This window comes from Chelonoidis abingdonii, chromosome 1 (assembly GCF_003597395.2).
Source record: "Chelonoidis abingdonii isolate Lonesome George chromosome 1, CheloAbing_2.0, whole genome shotgun sequence".
Taxonomy (NCBI): Eukaryota; Metazoa; Chordata; order Testudines; family Testudinidae; genus Chelonoidis; species Chelonoidis abingdonii.
In genome coordinates, this window is record NC_133769.1 from 12,334,026 (window position 1) to 12,351,914 (window position 17,889).

At 49.5% G+C, this 17,889-nt stretch overlaps 2 long non-coding RNA genes across 2 annotated transcripts in view; one reads left to right on the top strand and one right to left on the bottom strand.

Moving 5' to 3' along the window:
• LOC142046592 (uncharacterized) overlaps positions 1-17,889 on the bottom strand; it is a 209,358-nt gene that overhangs the window by 7,947 nt on the left and 183,522 nt on the right. The window lies entirely within an intron of this gene.
• The window catches only part of LOC142046585 (uncharacterized), a 27,333-nt gene continuing 15,727 nt past the window's right edge, over positions 6,284-17,889 (top strand). Inside the window, exons 1-2 of the long non-coding RNA XR_012655567.1 lie at positions 6,284-8,986; positions 10,276-10,419. This is a non-coding gene — a long non-coding RNA (uncharacterized LOC142046585). The remainder of the gene's footprint in view (positions 8,987-10,275; positions 10,420-17,889) is intronic.

Consider the following 17,889-nt stretch of genomic DNA (forward strand, 5'->3'; position numbering starts at 1 on the left):
ACCTCTCAGTCTCATGTGGCTGACAGTGGCCTCCCACAGATGCCGCCTTCCGGTAAGTGCGGGGCAGGGGGCATGGGGAAAGCTGCACAACCGTGTGCCTGTCAACATAGAAGTGCGCACTCCCAGCCCCCATATGGCAGGCTTGTTACGCCACGAGGCAGGGGGTGCTGCCCTGCCCTGGTGCAGGGTACCCGTGGAAGTGGACCGAGGGAGAAGCTTCCTCTGTGCATGGGCCCCATCCTCTGCACAACAACGCAGCCTCTGTGCCAAGGGCAGCTGCAGGCGCGTTCCCACCGGCGACAACCAACACCCAAGGAGTGGCGTGGAAGGCTGGCCGGAGGCCGGACACGGCCACACTGTTCACTGCACGGTGGCTGTGGCGGCTGGTGGTGCGTAACAGGGAGTGGCGCTGGGGTGTGGTAATGGTGAGTGACCCCGTCTGTGTGCTGCGAAACCCAGGGCAGGATTGTGCAACGTGCATAACCTGTGTGTAGACACACACACAACACCTATACTAGTCACATGTCAGCCATGGGACTGCAGATGGCATTCAGGCAGAGTGGAAGCTGGGAGGATGACAAGTGGAACTGAAGTTAAAGGTTTTCAGTTTCCTTTTCTCCGGCTCACCTCCTTTCCTGTGCATCAGTTCACAGCAGTCAGATACCCAGGCTCGCAACCAGCCCAGCTGCATTATAAAGGGAGAACGTCCGGCAGATACAGATCGTTCTGGCCCCAGGACAGAACTCGGGTCTCTCCCAGAACCGGGCACTTCAGCCTGGGAAGGTAGGACGTCCCAACTCCCTGCTGGCTGGGCTGGGGACTGCAGCTGATCACATGAGGTAAGAGCATTGGGGTCGCTGGGCGGGAGGTAGCGGAAGCATTTCAGAAAAGGGCTAAATGCAGCACTTCCCACCCTGCTCTGCAGCATTTCTGGGGCTGGAAATCCTCGGCTTTTATACTTGTCTGGGGAGTGGGGATTAAGTCACATAATTTTGCATCATGTTGAATCTCCAGGCTGGTGATTCACTGGCTAAAGGCGACTCGGTCATTTAACACGAGTTAGCCATTCATCCTTCTCCGCAGCATCACTTGCTGTAGTTGTTCTGGAGATCACCCCCTTCTCACCAATTGTCAGTTCCATTTCCCTGACATCTGCAGCATCATCTGAAGTGGATTTTTCAGTGTGCCAATGACTGAGCATATTCCACAGCCGCCTCTGTTTGGCCCAGCGGCTTTCCCAAGCACGCATTCAGCAGGTCTATGCCACTGAGACCTGTATCCGCTCCCCATCAGCTGGGGCTTGGGGAGAGCTCTGGGCCAGGAGGGAGAAAGGGAGAGTCTGGGTAAGAACAGCTATTTTGGGTCACTTTTACGCATCCTAACATATATGAGGTTTGATTGGTCTGTATTCCCCCCAGGCAGGTGCAGGTGTAAAAGAGCCTGGCTGTGAATAAATAGAATTTTCAGAACATTGATAAGCAGCTCCAGTGACCAGCACTGAGTTGCAAAGAGCAGGTGATGGGGAGAGGCGGGGAGCATGCGTGTGAGGGTTGTGTTTGGGGTGGGTGTGTTCCATAAGAACTACCAGACTGGGTCAGACCAAAGGTCATCCAGCCCAGTGTCCTGTTTCCAGGTGGCCAGTTTTGTTTTGGCAGATACCCCAGAGAAGAATGAACAGCACAGGTTATCATGAAGTGATCCACTCCCTGTCGTCCATTCCCAGCTTCTGGCAAACAGAGGCTACCGGCTAGGCAACATTTCTCCAGTACGGACATGTGCGCCGCATGCACACAGGGCTTTTTGTGCAACCACAACAGCTTCCAGAGTGATTGGGCAAAAGCATCCCCGTCCCTCTTGTTTACTCTGGATGCAGCCCTGCGCAGCCTCTGGAGAGAAGTGGGGCAACAAAGGCTGCAGAGCAACGTGAGTTCTTGACCACCGTGGGGGGCTGGGCTGCGCCACTCCAGCAGCGAGGCCTCAGAAACCTGTGCTGTCCCAGGCTCCGACCACAGGGCAGCGGTACGGACCCCCCCCGCCCCTACCACACACCACCACACACCACACACACACCTAGCCTGGGTTTCAGCCCGGCCATGGTTCCAGCTCAACATGTGGGCAGGCGCTGGCCACAGTACCAACTCCCCAGCCACACGGCAGCAGGCTCCAACCGATGGGCTTTGGGCACAACCCAGATCTGGCGATGGGGCCAGCAGAATCCTGTCCCTGGTCTGATGGCAAGCCTCAGTCTGCCTCCTGCCCCCAGTTCTCTGGCCAGGCGCTGGCCCTGGCTCCAGCCAACGACCCCAGTCCCTGGTGCTGATCCCTGCCCACAGCTGCAAGGCGCCCAGGCACCGACCCACGCTCTGTCCGCTGGCTTCCAGCCGTGCCAGCCTTGGGTCGCAGGCGCCGATCCTGGCCACAGCAGCGAGTGCCTGGTTGCAAAAATCTCAATGGCAGGCGCCTGAAACTCCTGGTGCAGCCACACAGCCTGGCTCAGCACCACTCCGAGTTCAGCAGGCGGCAGCGGCAGCAGCAGGCGATAGCCTGGGCACTGACCCACAGCTCCGGCTGCACTGCAGTGGGCTCCGCTCCTGGCTGCAGCCACGCAAGTCCCTGTCCCAGGAGGAGCAGAGGGAAATGACTGAGGCAGGGCAATTAGGAAAATGTGAGCGCTTTGTACCTGCTCCCCCAGGTCTCCTCCCCATCCCCGAACCCTCCCCCAGCTTTATCCGTGCAGGGGGCAATTTTCAAAAGTGCCCCCCTGATTTAGAAGCCCAGACCCCATTGGCTGCCATCGTGATCCATGCTCCTCAATCACTTCATCACTTTTGAAAATGCCTCCCCAAATAAAAATGAAACTCTCTGAAGTGAGGAAATAAGTTCCCTGTGCAGCCTCGTCTCTGCCCTTTGCACCGGCGCAGGCTGGTGCATTCTTCAATTACAGGATCACGTTCTAGCTCCGTGGGGCCCTGCCTGGTTCACTGCGCGGTGCGGACATTGTAGGATAAATATAAAATTAAAGAATTAAAGTTATCTGAAGTTTGGTTAAAGAGACGTGTGTTGTAAAGAAAGGCCTTGACCTGCAAGTAGAAAGACCATGAAAATAATGAGTTATAAGGCAAGTAGGAATGAAGTAGGGAGAATGTCTGGTTCAAAGGGTAACTTATGGGATAAGACATTGTTCTCAAGCAGGGGTATGCAGAGCCCTGAGGGTACTCAGAGATTTTCCAGGGGTTACATCTACTCATCTAGAGATTTGCCTAGTTTTATAGGAGGTTACAGAAAAAGCACTAGTGAAGTCAGTACCAACTAAAATTTCACACAGACAATGACTTGTTTACACTGCTCTATCTACTATACACTGAAATGCAAGTACAACATTAATATTCCAATTGATTTATTTGATAATTCTATGGTATAAATGAGAAAGTCAGCAATTTGCCAGGAATAGTGAGTTGAGACACTTTAGTATTTTATGCCTGATTTTGTAAGCAAGTAGTTTTAAAGTGGGGAGATACTTTGGGTATGCAAGACAAATCAGTCTCCTGAAAGGGGCAGTAGTCTGAAAAGGTGGAGAGCCCCTGACACAATGGGATGTTTCTAAAAATAAGGCCTCTGACTGATAGGGGGTGGCTGTAAATGGTTTTAAATAAGACAAAAAGAAACTGTCTTAAAAAGAGGCAACACAAACTTTCCCATCACACATACTACTGTTATCTTAACAATTCAGGCATTGTGAGCCCAGGTGGAATGGAAAATCTGTTGATTGGCAAGAAAGAGGGGTGGAAGGCTTTGGGAGGAAAGGAGGTTATAAAATGTATCTGGATTAAAACTGGAAATAAGGGTGAATTGTCTCAAACTGGTTTGAAGCTGAAGTCAGTAATTGGCAATGACAGTGACATTGTTTGTTAGTGGGATAAAAAGAGTTATGGATTGGAGGGTTCTTTGAGAGACTCTATCTGATCACGCTGGGACATGCCGGAATGAGAAAGTCATCCCCAGGTCCGGCCTGTTTGTAAATATACTGATCACATGCATATGAATACTTAGTTACTGTATTGAGTGCAGTGACTGCTTAGTTTCAGGCTGTCAGGCGTATTTAGAGCAATTGTATAAAATACCATTTGGCCTTTGGACTAAATAAAGGGGTTTATAGGTAAATTAGTGTCTAGTGGTCTCCTGTATTAATACTTTCTACTATTATTAATAATTTCAACACCCTCCCTCTGCCCAAATCGTGTTACCTATCAATGAGGCCCTGCTGGACCCTACCAAAACCATCTGGCAGACCCCAGGAACAATACCACCCACATGCAAAAGAGCCAATAAAAAACACTACGTCCCTGCTAAGGAGTCTGCTAAGGAGTTTTTGTTTACTCATCCTGCACCCAATGCTCTGGTTGTGGAGGTGGTGAATGGATGGGGTAGACACCACCACAGGAAGGCACCTCCATAGGATTCATAGATTCACAGACTCTAGGACTGGAAGGGACCTCGAGAGGTCATCGAGTCCAGTCCCCTGCCCTCATGGCAGGACCAAATACTGTCTAGACCATCCCTGATAGACTTTTATCTAACCTACTGTTAAATATCTCCAGAGATGGAGATTCCACAACCTCCCTAGGCAATTTATTCCAGTGTTTAACTACCCTGACAGTTAGGAACTTTTTCCTAATGTCCAACCTAAACCTCCCTTGCTGCAGTTTAAGCCCATTGCTTCTTGTTCTATCCTTAGAGGCTAAGGTGAACAAGTTTTCTCCCTCCTCCTGATGACACCCTTTTAGATACCTGAAAACTGCTATCATGTCCCCTCTCAGTCTTCTCTTTTCCAAACTAAATAAACCCAATTCTTTCAGCCTTCCTTCATAGGTCATGTTCTCAAGACCTTTAATCATTCTTGTTGCTCTTCTCTGGACCCTCTCCAATTTCTCCACATCTTTCTTGAAATGCGGTGCCCAGAACTGGACACAATACTCCAGTTGAGGCCTAACCAGCGCAGAGTAGAGCGGAAGAATGACTTCTCGTGTCTTGTTTACAACACACCTGTTAATGCATCCCAGAATCACGTTTGCTTTTTTTGCAACAGTATCACACTGTTGACTCATATTTAGCTTGTGGTCCACTATGACCCCTAGATCTCTTTCTGCCATACTCCTTCCTAGACAGTCTCTTCCCATTCTGTATGTGTGAAACTGATTGTTCCTTCCTAAGTGGAGCACTTTGCATTTGTCTTTATTGAACTTCATCCGGTTTACCTCAGACCATTTCTCCAATTTGTCCAGATCATTTTGAATTTTGACCCTGTCCTCCAAAGCAGTTGCAATCCCTCCCAGTTTGGTATCGTCCGCAAACTTAATAAGCGTACTTTCTATGCCAACATCTAAGTCGTTGATGAAGATATTGAACAGAGCCGGTCCCAAAACAGACCCCTGCGGAACCCCACTTGTTATACCTTTCCAGCAGGATTGGGAGCCATTAATAACTACTCTCTGAGTACGGTTATCCAGCCAGTTATGCACCCACCTTATAGTAGCCCCATCTAAATTGTATTTGCCTAGTTTATCGATAAGGATATCATGCGAGACCGTATCAAATGCCTTACTAAAGTCTAGGTATACCACATCCACCGCTTCTCCCTTATCCACAAGACTCGTTATCCTATCAAAGAAAGCTATCAGATTGGTTTGACACGATTTGTTCTTTACAAATCCATGCTGGCTATTCCCTATCACCTTACCACCTTCCAAGTGTTTGCAGATGATTTCTTTAATTACTTGCTCCATTATCTTCCCTGGCACAGAAGTTAAACTAACTGGTCTGTAGTTTCCTGGGTTGTTTTTATTTCCCTTTTTATAGATGGGCACTATATTTGCCCTTTTCCAGTCTTCTGGAATCTCTCCCGTCTCCCATGACTTTCCAAAGATAATAGCTAGAGGCTCAGATACCTCCTCTATTAACTTCTTGAGTATTCTAGGATTCATTTCATCGGGCCCTGGTAACTTGCAGGCATCTAACTTTTCTAAGTGATTTTTAACTTACTTTTCTAAGTGATTTTTAAAAATCACTTTTCTAAGTGATTTTTAACTAGGATAAGGGCCTGAAGTGTCTGGATATATTCAGCCATTGGCCTTCAGGACACGTTAGGACTTCAAACTATCATGTTCTCATGGCTAAGTACAGCCCCACCCAAATTAAGCCAAATGTACCCCCTTTACTGCGCATCTGCCAACAGAACATTGTGAATAATTTCAGACCATTATTAATGAGGGCCAGCTGCTAGCTAAAACGTACCTGCAGGCGTCTTTGGATGCGGATCACATTGTGGGTTATACTGCCTTCACAGAATCTCCATGGCTCCAGTTGTCTGAGCTTCCAAGGCAGGTCCGAAACATGTTTGAGGACCTCCCCTTCGATGGTCCCGAACTGTTTGCTGCATCCATGGATGAATCTTTGCGAACCTTAAAGAATTCCAAACAAGCAAAAGTTTAGCAGATCTCAGACAGCGAAGAGGTCTCCACACATCTGGTTTCAGGTTTCCAGAGACCCTCTGAAGTACCAGAAAGAAATCAAGGCTCAGAGGAAGAGAGCATCCACTTTTTCTACATCTGCTACTCAGCTTTGGAAGTCTTCTACATGACAGTTTTTTGACAGGCTTGACAACTCATAACTACCCCACATCATAACAAAGCTGCATCTACATCATCCTACTCTCCTCTGTCCCTGCAGAGACTTCCACTCCCATTTTCAATACCCCTGGAGCAGATTACATCAGATAAATGGGTGTTGGAAGTTATAAGATGAGGGTACTCCACCCATTTTACATCCCTCCACCCCCCACCTCCTTTCCCATCAATCTTCAGGGACCACAAACATCTGCTGAAACAAGAGATCAACTTCCTTCTGTGTACAGGGTCATAGGATCAGTTCCAGACCAACTCAGAGGGAATGGGTTTTACTCCAACGTTTTCCTGCCCTAAAACAGAATTGTGTGTGTGTGTGAACCAATTTCAGATATAAGACTTGTAAGCTACTTTGTGAAACCACGAAAAAGAAAAATCAGGATGGTGACTCTCACAACCACAATTCTACTATTGGAACCAGAGGATTGGTTTTCAGCCACGACCCTTCAGGGCACCTATTTTCATGACACAATTCACTCATCCCACAAGAGCGTTCTTTGATTTTCATTATGCCTGGATCACTTTCAGTACTGGTATATCCTTTCTTCCTTTCCTCTGTCCAGATGGTATTCTCAAAAGTACCAGCTGTGGTGGCAGCATATCTTCCTCATGGAGTAATAACTGTATTTCAAAATCTCAAGTGGTTTCTGAAGGGTTGATCTTTACATGAAGTTCTCTATGCAACAAAGACACTAATGTCCCTCTTCCTTAGTTTGCATCTACACCTCAACTTCAGAAAATCCACTCTGAGCCCTGTGCAAAGGATAAAGGTCATAGGAACTTCTAAAGAAACAGTATCAGCCACAGCTTACCTTCCTATAGACAGATTCACAATATTAACAAACTACATCTCAGTGATGAAGATCAGCCTATAGATATCAACAACAAATTGCTTTTTGCTACTCAGACACCTCCTGGTGCGGGGCACGAGGAGATGTAGGGTGCATGAGCAGGTTGAACTGGCACTACCACTGGAAATCTCCTATCAAAGGTGTGTGAAGGGTAAGCAGATGAGAAGTGGCACACCCGTCGGGACACACATCTCAAAGAACCCGAGTAACAGCATGGGGGTGAGGAACATCTCTGTCATGATCCTAAGGGAAGGAAGGAGGGAGAGCAGCAGCATAAAGACAATAGGCTTAAAAAAGCCAACTTCAGCCAATTCAGGGAATCTTTTGCCTACATCCTTTGCCCTCAGATGTTTTGGGGGGACTTTCCCACCATAGAGGGGCAAGGGGGGAACTGCCAACATCCTACAGCCACACCTAGAGCAATTTATTTAAAGGGGATGCAAAGCTGTTGTTGCTTTTTGTTGGGGGGTGTCAGTGCCTGAGGCCTGGGCATGCGAGGGTTAATGGGCCCTGACCAGCTCCCAGCTGAGAGCCCCTTGCTGGAGATGCACAAAAGGCTCCTTAAGGCACAAATCCCATCATGTCCCATGTGTTCCCCAGCCTAGGTCACGCGAGGCTCTCAGAGCAGCTTGAGGCCTTTGCTGGCTGGGCACATTCGCCCCAGAGTGAGGCAGACTGGCTGCGGGTGTGGCTCACCATGGCCTGCTACATTTCCTGGCCTGGCTCTTTCTGTTTCCTTATGGTCACTTTAAGTTTCATTTCTCTGAGTTTCATCTTCCTGATGCATTGCAAGAAGAGCTTGCAGGCACCCAGGGAGGGGAGGAGGAGCAGCAGGAAAGACGTCACTCTCTCTCTGCCCGAGCATGCCCTTCCTCTGCCACCTTCCATTGTGCTGGGGCTGATTGTGGGTCCAGGCAACTCTGCAGGGAGTGTAGCGTGGGGGCTGCAGCTTCCCATCTCATGCCCTGGTCTCCGCTCATGCTCCCTGCAGGGTTGAGTCACTGAGGTACCTACCAGCTAGGAGGGAGCTGTGTTCCCACAGGCTGGTTAGCCACCCTGCCCCCATTCCTGTTATTAACTACTGTTCATTACCTTATGGGAGGCAGCCGCTAGAGAGCCTCCCCAGGCCGGGACCGCATGGTGCTCAGTTCTGCACAGACCCAGGAAGTGACAGTGTCAGCCCTCAAGAGCCCACTGTCCAAGCAGACCAGATGTAACAGGGGGATGAGACAAGCCGGGTGCAGAAAGAAGTGGTCTCTGCTCACACTCATTGTCTGGGGAAGGAGGGGCACAGCACCAAGGATGTAGACATGGGAATAGCACGAGAGTGTAGGGACGAAATCAGGAAAGCCAAGACAAGGAATGAGTTACAACTGGCAAGAGACAAGAAGAACGGGCTCCTAAACATACCAGACAAAAAAGAAAGATCAGGGACAGTGCGGGCAGGGACAGCAGGTTTGTATAATTTTTGGTGGTGCCCAGAAAGGGTCCAAGTCGCCCCCCCCACCCCCACACATCTCCCTAAGGGTCTGGGAGGAAGTTTGGATGCAGGAGAGGGGAAGGGTCGGGCTCTGGGAGGGCATTTGAGTGTGAGCTTTGGGCTGGGGCAGGGGGTTGGATGCTGGGGGCAGGCTCGGAGAGGGAGTTGGGATGCAGGGTCTGGGCTGGGGCAGCAGGAGGGGATGCAGGGGGCAGGCTTGGGGAGGGAGTTGGGGTGTAGCTTCTGGGCTGGGGCAGGAGGAGGGGTTGTGGGGGCACCCTCTGGAAGGGAGTTGGGGTGCGGGCTGGGACAGGGGGTTGGGGTACAGAAGAGGGTGGGGGGCTCTGGGATGAAGTTAGGGTGTGGGGAATGGGCTGCGGGAGGAGGATGGGGTTCAGGAGAGGATGTGGGAGGCAGGATCTGGGAGGGGGTTGAGGTGTAGTGTCTGGGCTGGGGCAGGAGGAGGGGTTGTGGGGGCAGGCTCTGGGAGGCAGTTGGGGTGCTGAGTCTGGGCTGGGGCAGGCAGTTGGGGTGCAGGGGTGAGGGGCTTGGGTGCAGACAGGCTGCCTGGGGCTAGGATCAGAGAGGAGTGCTCCCCCCAACCCTCTCCCTCTGGCAGCAGCAAGCTCTGGGGGAGGGATCCCCCATTTCCTCCCCTGGCAACACAGTCACCCTGCACCGCTGTCACTGCATGTGCTCCTAGGGCCCTTCTCAGGTCCAGGAAGCCCCCTCGCCTCCCCTGCAGTGGGTGCCAGGGGGGTCTGCCATCACATGTGGCCTCCTCCCCTGCTGCTGCCCCTCACCATAGCCTCACAGGGGATGGGGCTGCCCCTTACCCAGCAGGCTCACAGGGTTGGACACTCCTCGAAGCCCCAGCAGCTGCTCAGGTGAGTGAGATCTAGATGTCTCCTGGCCAGAAGCCCCCTGGGAAGCCATGAAAGCAGTTACCCCCCTATTCCAGATGGGCAGGGAGCAGCCATGTACAACGTGTGATGCATGATGAACTTTTAGCTTTTGTTTCTCTGATCCCATTGGATCCATTCATCCACCCCCCCAAGCTGTCTTTCTGCTTTCATTACCCTGAAATAAAGAGACAGCAAAGGAAGTTCAGAAAAGCCTATTTTTTCTTTCTTGACAGTTATTAGAAGAAAGTGAGTTATTCAAAGACCCATCTCACTACGTGGCTGTAAATGTGCATAGGACAAAATAAATTCATTCAAACCAACCTGGCGCATTTTGCATTAACTGTTAATGTGAATTTCAGATTTCCATGCTACCAGCACAACAAGGAGAGTGATGGGAATTCTCCGAAGGCAGGCCAAGAAACTGGAGTCCGTGAGGCAGCTGACAGCAGGTTAGGGTGGGTGATGGGGCCTGCGCCCCGTAACAACAGAACCAGATTCACATGGTGAGTGAGTCTCACAGGAGGGGTGACTATCCCATGTGTAACCAGGCAGCTTAGGATGGGTTCTGCTGGTAAATCACATTCACATAGCCTCTAATACACTAGTACACCTGATTCCCCCGGAGAGGGGGAAATGCACCAACTGCTTTGTCTTCTAAGGCAGCAAATGCAGCCTGTGTCTGGACAGCTAGGTGCCACGTGGTGAGTTCTGCTACTTGGTCTCCTCTCACCAGAAAACTGGGGCAGAGTGTGTCCAATACGGCAAGAAGGAGGGAGCCAGACGCACTAAAATGGAATCCTGAGAACTGGTAAAAATACTTTTAAAATCTCTTTTCTTTATTAACATTCACCTAAGGATAAGATGTATAGACATCAGTCTCATCTGATGGGCTGAGAAATTAGTTGCCCCCTGGAAATAGGGAGTTATGTGTATGGATTCATACAAACCTGAGCTGTCGGGCCCTGGCTCTTCTGTAAGAAAGCGCCAATAGCCTTGGTTTGCCTGGGACAATCTGGTCTTTAACATCCCACCCTGGGTAACTGCTGTTCCAGGCAATATTCAGGGACCATTGGTAGCTATTCTAACCAGAGCCTCAAGGGCTGGCTTTCCCACTCCTTCTGTTTCTACCTACTGAGGCCAGGTCTACACTGCGACTTTAAATCGGTTTAATGGCCGATATACCGATTTAACGCTGTATCCGTTCACACGACGTTGTCATTAATATCGAGTTAACCACCTCCTTAAATCGATTTCGGAACAGCTGATGGGGCAGAAAACATTGCCCCGGTTGGTGCTGGTAACAGCCACCCCTCCTTTGTAAGCAGAGACAACCCTTTGGCGCTTTTTCGCGGAGTTGCATTGACAAACGCAGTACAGACCAGAATCATGGACCTGAGATCACAAACGGTATTCTGACCGTTGTCAACACCTCGCGTACTCTCGTGCTGACTATACTGAACAATGAACTTGCAAAGGCAGGAGGAGAGGAGGAGGCGCTATTGCTGAGCGGCGGCGAGGACAGCGATGACGAGGTGGAGCAGAATTCTCCATAACCGCTGGCCCAGCGTTTTGGAGTTTTTTTGCTATGTATTAACAGGGGCATCTACTATCATTGAAGCGAAATTGGCACGGGAAACAAGCCAGATGGTGAGACCGCATTGTTTTGACGGTGTGGGACGAATTCGCAGTGTCGAATTTCGCATGCCGTAAAGACTTTCTTAGAACTTGGTGACAGCTTTCACTCTGCCCTGAACGCGTAATCAAACATGAGAGCAGCCCTCAACGTGAGAAGCGAGTGGCAATAGCTCTGGAAGCTGCAACGCAGACAGCTACCGTCATTCGAAATAATTTGGAGTGATCTAACTGTGGGGGGCGGCGTGATGCAAGTAGCCAAAGCATGTTAAGCTGCCTGCTAGAAAGGTTGTGAGCTCTGGAAACGTGAAGGTGCAATAGTGGATGGCTTTGCTGCAATGGGTTTTCGAACTGTGGTGGGGCCATAGATGGGAACCAGATCCCTATCTTGGCCCCAAGAACAACCAGGCCCCCGTACGTGAACGCAAGGGGTACTTTTCAAATGGTGCTTCAAGCACTGGTGGACGCACAAGGTACGTTCAAACCCACATCCACGTGGATGGCAGGAAGGGTCATGACGCTCGGCTCAGGACACTAGTCTGTTTAATACGGCTGCGCAAGGGAATTACTTCCCAGACCAGAAAATAACCGTTGGGAATGTTAAATGCCTATAAGTTATCTCGGGACCCAGCCTACCCTTGATGCCATGGCTCATGAAGCCATACACGGCATGGACAGTGGTCAGGAAGTGTTCAACTACAGGCTGAGCAAGTGCCGATGGTGGTAGAATGTGCATTTGGCCGTTTAAAGGTTTTGCTTGGCCCCCCACCCGATTTCCAAAATTTTAAAACTTACTCGCTCAGTAACTCAGCCAAACCAAATGGTCCGCTTGTATTGCTGCTTGCTGTGTGCTCCAAATCTTTGTGAGACTAAGGGGGAGAACATTTATGGCTGGGTGGGAGGCTGAGGCAAATCACCTGGCCGCTAGTACGCAGCCAGAAGACCAGGGCGATTAGAAGAGCAACTGGAGCGCTGCGCATTCAGAGAAGCCTGAAAACGAGTTACAGCACGGCCCAGGGTACGGTGGATTGTTTGCTTCCTTGAGACCTCCGCATTGATGGACTATTCAGTGTAGCAACCCCCTCCCTTTCATTACAGGTTGGCGAAGGAAATAAATCTGTATCGTTTACAATCAATTTATTATTCATTAAAAGTAATTATAGCATCTGTTAAAAATCATGAGTTTTTCCTTACAGATTCCCTGTAAGCAAACCACCCTCACCCCTTTTCGATGTAAATTTCTGTTTACAAAGGAACTATAAAAAAAGGCAGAGAAAGGAGGTGTCCCTGATGCTGGTGCTTTGGAAGGTAGGGGAAGGGAAAGGCTACTAAGCACATTGGTAGCGTATTTACAGCCTTTTCCTTGAACTCTGCAAGTGTGAGGAGTAGGCGGTGCAGAACCTTCCACACGCGTTCTTACACACTCTGGGTGAGGGAGATATGGGACGTGGGCTTGCAGGGGAGGTTACAGGGGCTGAGTGGCACTCTGCTATGTCTGCTCTTGCCTGAAGCTCCACAATGCGTTGTAGGATTCAGTTTGAAGCACGCAGCAGCTGCAGCGTTCATCTCGCCAACAGCTGGCTTCCCTGCTAGCCTCTCAGATCGTTCACTGGCATCTTTCCCTGTACTTTGCTACCACAATCTTCCATCATTCTGTTTTATCCCCCTCCCTCAATTTGCCCGTGTTTTTCCTTAACTTTCCAATAAAAAAAATTTTTCCTGGTGAACATTCACTCGCGTTTCTCTTCCTCCGCCTTTCACAGCACGCCCTCGTGATGGCATGGGACTTCAAGGAAATGTGCAGCTCATGGGGAAGCACAAGGTGATAAGGTATGTGGAAAGATACATTTTAGCAGAGCAATGACAGTAACTCTTTTTCACATAGAACACTATCCACCTTACAGAGCACATGTGATCTCTATACAAGGTCGCATTGTACGTTTAGATATTCAGTGTCTGTGTGACTGGTGTGGCAACACACACAGACGCCAGGTACGCCAACCGTACGTCCACGGACATGGCACGTGGGCTTTTAAAATTTGACTTCACGCCGTTCAATACACAGTGATCTATAGACCCTTGTTCCTATTAGAGGAACCTGCAAAGCCCAAACCCCCGCTCTTTCACTCCACCACAGCGCATGGGCTTCTAATCGTATACGATACGCTGCTCAGTGATCACCCAATACCGCCCCGCAGCGCGTTGCTGGTAGCAGGGAGAATCCTGCTTGCCCAGACGCTGAAACTCGTCGCTATCCCTCCCCATCCCCCGCTCTGGCCAGTAGCAAAAATCGCCAATGTCTACCCCCTATTTACATTCCTGATGTTCTACAAGGTAACAATGGATGGAATATCTCTCTCCTGAACATAGTCACCGCAGAGGCAGATCGTTTGTTATATGCAATGCCTTCAGTGCAATGCCTCAATGCCTCAGTACCAAATTCTTGGCAATGCCATAGGCGTTGAACAAAGTTACCTAACTATGGGGGAACCGGAGAAAGGCTGTCTTGCCAGAAATGTTCTCATATGCATAAGGGTTTTGGAGTTTCCTCCACGATCGATTCAATGGAGATTAATTTGGAGGATTTTTCCTCCCATCCCCAAGACATGTTACTGAATTTTCCCTTTAACAGTAATGGCTGCGACTGCAGGCAAAGCCCTGGTGTCAATGCGATCTAAAAAAACGTCTGTTTTAATCCGTGTTGGGTACAGAATGAAGGGACACACTTACCGGACAGGTCGCTTCATGCTCACTGTCTGGGCTTCTCCGCTTGGAGCGCAGGTCTGTAATCTTGGGGTCTCAAAAAGATTCATGGCTGTTGGGGTTACGGACTGCTGTGTGCTATCACCGACGCTCATACTCATCCTCAAATCGTCTCATCTCCACCTCGGCTACATCCTCAGAACACTTGATATTCAATCCATCTGAAATCACGGAACAGGGGTGGGGCACTGGTAGCGCTGATCCCCAAAATTGGCATGTAGTCAGCATAGAAGCGGCATGTTTTCGGCTCAAGAGCCTGACTTCCGTTTGCTTCTCTGGCTTTCTGGTAACCCTGTCTAAGTTCCTTACATTTCACTCGCAACTGAAGGGAGTCTCTGCTGTGCCTTTATCAGCCATAGCTTTGAAATGCTTTCAAAAACTTTTTCATTTCGTCTTTTGGAACGCAGTGCTGTGAGCACTGAGTCCTCCCCCAGATAGCGATCAGATCCAGGAACCTCCTGTGTGGTCCAAAGCTGGCGGCTCTCTTCGATATCAGGAGACTGCATGTGACGAGTGCAAATGAGCTCTGTGTGGTCACCTGTGTGTGTGCGGACCCTCACGGTGGACATCAGGAAATGGAATTCAAAGTTCGCAGGGATTCAGGCTTTTTCCTGTTTACTGGCCAGTGCATCACAGTTTAGTGTCCCGATGCTATCATGAGTGCCCCCTGTGACAATGGTTCTGAAACCCAAATTGGGAGTGGCTCACTTGGGGCAGAGTCAATCTGCTCCCTTCTGGTTTTCTAAAAATTGAGTATGTCTACTGGACTGTCAATAAGCCACGACTGCCTGCCTACCAAGGCCCCCCCCCCCCTCGGTTTTATGTCACGAAATAAGTTATGTTCCTTATTCTTGTATTCCTCCCGACTGCATGACAGAAATGGGGGGTGGGCCTGCCACAGTAGCTGTAGATGGTTGGGAGAGAGGTGAAGCAATGGGCTGTGGTTTGGCAGGGGAAACCCCTGTTAATATCAGCCACAGAGTAGCTGGCTCTTCTCAACACTTGACTGTTCCTTCAGAGGAGTAGCCCGTTTTAGTCTGGATATGTAAAAGCAGCAGAGAATCCTGTGGCACTTTATAGACTAACCAGGATGTCTGTTAGTCTATAATGGTACCACAGGATTCCTCTGCTGCTTTGATCTTCTTGTAGTCAGGACTGACTCTATTTTTAGACAGCATAAGGAGGGATTGACTTCAGTGGCCAGTGAGTTAATCCCAAGTTTGCTTTGCATTGCACCCCCAGGCTGATTTTAGACAGGGGCAACTCATGAAGCAGCGGACAGTTTTGAGAAGGAGAGGAATAACCATCATTCCTTGCCAGTTTTCTCTGCATTAGATGTAGCAGGAATACCTGGTAACCATCTCTTGCTATCATTGCAAAAGCATTGGAATGCTGTGTGTAGCGCTCGAGTGTCCGCCTTGTCCCACGGCAATCTAGTACACAAATGGTGACGGGAAAACAAAAGCCGACGGTCTCTAGTGCTGCAATGCTATTGTTTCTGCAGAGGGCAATCAGGAGAAAAATGTGGCGAAAGGACTGTCTGCTGATGTTTTCCCCAGAGCAAGGAAGGACTGACGACATTTAACCCAGAACCCCCCGCGACCATTAAAATAGCATCAGGGGCCGGGGGTCATGGAGGACGGAACGGGGGTGGCTGAGGACTCCCGCTATCCACAGTCCGCAGCAGTCTCGTAAAAACTATTTGCATTCTTGGCTTAGCGCCCAGTGTTTAGCTTACAACACGGTTTCTTTTATGTTCACGGAACAGCTTATTCCAGTTTTCCTTCTCCTACCACGCAAGCCAAGAAAGTTAATAAAGCAATCCTTGAGTACTTACAATGTCACCCTCTTTGTACTGAATGGTACTGTAGAAGGCGAATCTGCAGCACTGAAAGCATTAGAGCGTTTGACAGTGGCAGTATCATAACAATGAAGTGACTCTGAGGTGTGATTGTGATTGAAAACTCTGCTTCTCTCCCCTTCCTGGTGGTAGATGGTTACAGTACTACTGTAGACAGCAGAAACTGTTACCTGCCTCAATCTCTTTTTGTTAACTCGACTATCACCAGTAAATGGACGAAACGGATAATAACCTGTGTAAATTTTTGAAAGGTAAAATGGGGATTAACTCACTTGGGAATGAGTCCAATGCCTGCCATTTATGGTTATAAAAAATAGAGTCAGTCAGACAAGAAAAGGATACAGTGTATTAAAATCAGTGTAAGCACAGGGCAGCTGCTCCGCGTCAGTATTCACAGAGGGAGCGCTGCAAGTACGCAACCATTGCTTCCCCCGCACCTACCTGGCTACCACAGAAGTGCCCCCCACCCTTGTTGGCATGAATTATGAAGAATGCTGAATAAGAACAGAGTAGTACTGAGATCAAATGGGGGAGGGAGCCATCCCCCCCCCCCATGGGCATGAACAGTCCATGCAGTTCAGAATCTTTTCTTAGACGAAGAGAGGAAGGGGTTGATGAGCTCAGCCCGCAGGTGATAAGATGAAGACAGTTACCAAGGACGTTCTGTACCATCCACTTGTCAGAAAGGAGTCATTCCCAATTTTCACCCGGAGCCCCCGGCACACTCAGCCAGGAGCACTCACTGGGCGGCTCGTCTAACCTGGGGAGGGCAGAGGGTGGATACTGCTCTTCATCCGCAGCTAGCTCGCCGTCTGCCAGCAGCATTCAGTACACAGAGGTGACATAAGTATCAGGAATTATTTTTTCACTTTTTTTTAGCCAGTGGGGGGAAAAAACTGACGAGCTGTTCCTGAACCACGCAGACACGTGTTTGACCTCAGACATTGGGCGCCAGCTCAAAATGCAAATATTTCAGGAACTCGCTGTGGGGGACTGTAGTGTAGTCCTCATTACCCCCCTCCCTCCATGAGCCAGTCCGTGATCTGTTCCCGTTAACGTGTTGTCACGCACGCTGTGTATCCTGCTAGTTTATTTCAAGAGCTGTTGGATTTCGTGTTCGTGTAACGGAGCTGATACAACAGATTTGTCTCCCATACAGCGATGACATCTGCTTACTCCGTAAGGTTCAATGCAGGAGATACTTGCATTGAACTGCAAATGCGCCACCGTGGTGATCAGAGCTGGACACGTGAAAGCAGAAATGTACTGTAAAGCTCTCAGGGATTTCCTGTTACCCGGCACTCCGCATCGAGTTCGGATTGCGGAACCAGAGCGGTCGTGGTGCACTGTAACTGCCTAGAAAAAAGGCAAGTGTAACAGAGACCAGTGTATCCAGAAGAGCAACAGGTGCTCTCCGTGTCAGTATTCAACAGGTGGTTGCCCCTGCATAGAGCACACCCTTGCTTTCATCCTCCTCCCTCAACCTTCCTGGGCTACCAAGATGTCAGTGCCTCCCCCATTTGTGTCATGAATATAAACGGAATACCAAAAATACAGAAACAAGACTTGTTCAGTGAGAGAAAATATGTCGGGGGGGGGCGGCACTTGGAGGCAGCCTCCCAGGGCTTATGAACAAGTCCAGGCAGAATAGACTCCTATTTTTAGACACCATAAGGGAGAATTGACTCCATTGCAAGCAAGTCAATCCAAATGTGAT